Raw genomic sequence first — 3,793 nt, 5'->3', positions numbered from 1 at the left:
CTGGTGCCTTATGATCGCCTTGGAGGGTGCGATCTGCTGGGGGGTTGGCCGTTCTCGCAGCTGCACTTTGCAGAGCAGAAGGTGGGCAGCTGTGACCTGGTGGAGTTTTGAGGGGCTCAAGCCTTCCCTGGTGCCCTCTCTGCGGATCTAAGGGAGCTGTCCCTCTGCAGACAGGGGAAGGGACCCCACAGGCCTGGTCCGTTGGAGACCCGAGCTCCGGGAGGTGGAGCATGCAGTGTCTCCGGCCCCCTCACCTACCCTCTGGCCCCCACCTCTCCGTGCTTCCCCCGCCTCAGGAGCCTAGAGACGCTCGGGCGGGGCGGGGCGGGGCTGGGGAGCGGATGGGGCGTCATCGGCCTCCCATCTGCCCCTTCTCCCCCCCAGGCTGACTTGTACCGAGGTGCCCTGCGAGGGGGCGGGACGCGAAGGGCCGGGCTCCTGTGTCCCCGCGGGTTGGTGTGCCCCACGCCCATTCTCTTTCCCCTCGGCTCCCCCAAGTGGTTCTGGACGGGAAGGGGAGCGTGTGCTCAAGGGCCGAAGCCCAGCTCACCCCGCCGGCCAAGCGGGTGATGATCTAGTGTCAGTGGGTCCTTGAGTCACCACCAAATGGCCTCGGGAGTCGGCTGAGGGTAGCGAGCGCCCTGAGCCTGGCGCCCCCCACCTGCCCCCGCGCGTCTGGTCTGTGCGTGGAGCCCCGCACAGTGGGTCGGGCCGGTGCTCGGAAATGTCCGTTTCATGGGGCTGCAAGCCAGGACCCCGCTCACCCCACAGACCTCTCCCTTCTCTGGTGGCCAGCGAGGCCTCTGGCTTCTCTTTTCTTTTTCTTTTTTTTCTTTTTCTTTTTCTTTTTCTCTTTCTCTTTTTCTTTTTTTTTCTTTTTCTTTTTCTTTTTCTTTTTCTTTTTCTTTTTCTTTTTCTTCAAACCTAACAGAATTTAAAGCAAGCTATTCAAATCAGGGCAGGCTGCCACAAGCATTGATTTTTTTTGCAAATTAGGAGTATGTTGATTTTCCACAACCATGAATGAGATTTCTCCCTCCCTTCCTTCCTTCTTTCTTTTTCTTTCTTTTCTTTTTCTTTTCCTTTTTAGCGGAAGCAAAGTTTATTGAGAGAAGCCAGTCCTGGAAAAGGTGCAGCTGGGGTTCCAGGAGAGTGAACAGCAGTTCCGCGTCCGAAGCTTCCGGCCTATGCTGCGGGCGGCGTAGCTCGGCCTCCAACCGAACCAGAGCGGATTCGTCCCGGTGCAGAGTCCCCCGGGGCCATAAGCCACGTGGGCGGGGCTGGCGCCCCGACGGGGAACCTCCGGAACTCACTGCGCCCCAGAGGGAGCTCGCAGTCGGGTTTCTGACTCAACCTGAACCCGAGGGCCGGGTGGTGGGGAGACCAGGCCCGGCTGCAGGACTCAACACATCTTAGAACCCGTTTTTCTGCCCCGTGGGCTGAAGCCACCCACCCCATGCGGCCCTGGAGAGTACATCCCTGGATGGGCCGAGGAATGAGGTTGTTAACTTAAAAACAAAAAATTTTAAAAAAGGTGAAAACGAAAGGGCAATAAACATTTGAGATCACAGAATGGCAGCTGGGGGCATAGAATTGCTTAGAAACCCAAATGGTGTCCTGATTTTGGGGTGAAGGCAAGGGGTTTTTGTGAGAAAAAGGAAAGGAAATAATTACATGAACAGAAGAAAGGAATGTCCATTGGTGCTAGCAAGCTAAGTTACTCTTTAGCTATCCATACATGGCTAGTTACTGATTATAAAGAAAGTCCATAATATCAGGATGTCTGTTTTCCTGTTAGCTTTCCGAATGATTGTTTGTACGGCAGTGTTGGTTTGGCCCAGTCCAAAGGTTATCCTGCCCTGTTCAAACATTTCAAAGGTTCAGGGAGTGAGGCAGCGAGGCAGTTCTCTGCAAGGGCGGCTCTGGCTCCACTTTAAAATGGCTCCACGGCCGGGGCTGGGGGGGGGGGGGGCATTGCGGCTCATCAAAATTGATATATACACTGGGTGGGGAAAAGTAGGTTATTGAAAATGAACAGACTCCAATTTCTATGACAGGCTACCCCTATCACGAGTGAATTGTTCTCAGTTTCTTGGTTTATGTACTCTTCCAGGTTGTAAATTTAAAGATATTAGAAGAGATACCCAAAAAGATACAGAAGAACTAAAGAGTTTTGATACACAAAACATATTTATTTTCTGCACCAGAGGGTACCTGTGAAAATACAGAGTCCCAAACCTTTTGGACTTCTACCAGCAGCATGGCATTGTTACTCATCATCCTGTCCCAGATGGAGGGACTCCTGACAGAGCCAGCTACTGTGAAATAGTGGAGGAGCTTCCAATCTCTCTTAAAAATAATTTAAAAAACCATAAGGCCCAACCCATATGGCTCACTGGATTGAGCATCACCCCGTGCACCAAGAGGTCACTGGTTGGATTCCTGGATAGGGCACATGCTCCCCACAGTAAGGGACGTGCGACAATGTTTCTCTTTCATCTATGTTTCCATCTCTCTCTTCCTCTCCCTTCCCCCCTCTCTCTCTCTCAAAAAATAACCAAAAAACCACTATGGAGGAGTTGGGAGATCTTGTCTTAGCCACTTGTCTCATACTTATCTGTCTGACACAGTATCCCCACAGCAAGCCATAGACAGCCCATGATGACCTGGAGCAATACAGACCATAAAGCAATATGATTACCTTCATGAGTTCCAGGACAAGCTCGCTGCACATCTATCATCACGAGAGTCACCTCAATGTCTGTATTGAGATTTTTTTAAAAAGAATTTTGAATTAACTCAAATTTGAGTTGCCTAACACACTTTACTAACTTGTTATCAACTTGATTGTAAATGCATATGTGAAGTGCCCAGCCGTAGTGGATCAGTTGGTTGAGCATTGTCCTGTGCACCAAAAGGTTGCCAGTTTGATTCCCAGTCAGGGCACATACCCAGGTTGCTGTCTGATCCTTAGTCTGGGCATGTACAAAGACAACTGATTTATGTTTCTCTCTCACATGATATTTCTTCCCCGCCCCCCCTCCCCCTCTGCTGCTGGCACCTCTCTCTAAGCATGTCTTCAGGTGAGGATTTAAAGAAAAGTATATGTGAAGATATTCCTAAAGCTTTTATTGACAAAAAAATAAATGAAAAAGAATGGCCCCATTTCTGGGTCACCTCTTCAGTGGAAAACCTGACAAAGTCTGAAATCCCCCAGTCCTCCAGGATTTGTTGCTGAATAACTTAGTTTTTACTTTTTTTTATTTGTCAACTATTATAAATGTATTTTTTAATTTTTGTAAAGCCGTTTGTACATATACAAATTTCAAAAGTATGCAGCGTAAAGTACAGTTATTGGCACAACTGATAAAAGTGGTTTCGGTCCTCGGATTCGCTGGTGATGATTCATCCTATTGATTTCCTGATTTTCACCATTGCCTTTCAGTGGACACGAGGGAGAATGTTCTTATTTGTAAAAAATACACTATAAAGCCTTTGAAGATGATCAGGAAGCCCATTCACCTTATTCTCAATGGACGTAGGGGGTAAACGTGGGTTTTTGTTAATCCTCACTGGAGGATATTTTTTTTTAATGTATTTTATTGATTTTTACAGAGAGGAAAGGAGAGAGATAGAGAGTCAGAAACATCGATGAGAGAGAAACATCGACCAGCTGCCTCCTGCACACTCCCCACTGGGGATGTGCCCGCAACCCAGTTACATGCCCTTGACCGGAATCGACCCTGGGACCTTTCAGTCCGCAGGCCGACGCTCTATCCACTGAGCCTAACAG

The 3,793-nt window shown here is 49.1% G+C and overlaps 1 pseudogene; it reads left to right on the top strand.

The window, feature by feature from the left end:
* Positions 1–1,779: 1,779 nt before the first annotated feature.
* Positions 1,780–2,759, top strand: LOC102768244 (annotated as a pseudogene).
* The last annotated feature ends 1,034 nt before the right edge of the window (positions 2,760–3,793 follow it).

Source organism: Myotis davidii, unplaced genomic scaffold, assembly GCF_000327345.1.
Source record: "Myotis davidii unplaced genomic scaffold, ASM32734v1 scaffold2799, whole genome shotgun sequence".
In the NCBI taxonomy this organism is placed as follows: Eukaryota; Metazoa; Chordata; class Mammalia; order Chiroptera; family Vespertilionidae; genus Myotis; species Myotis davidii.
Note: the sequence above shows the minus strand (reverse complement) of the source record. Positions and strands in the feature narration are given on the sequence as shown.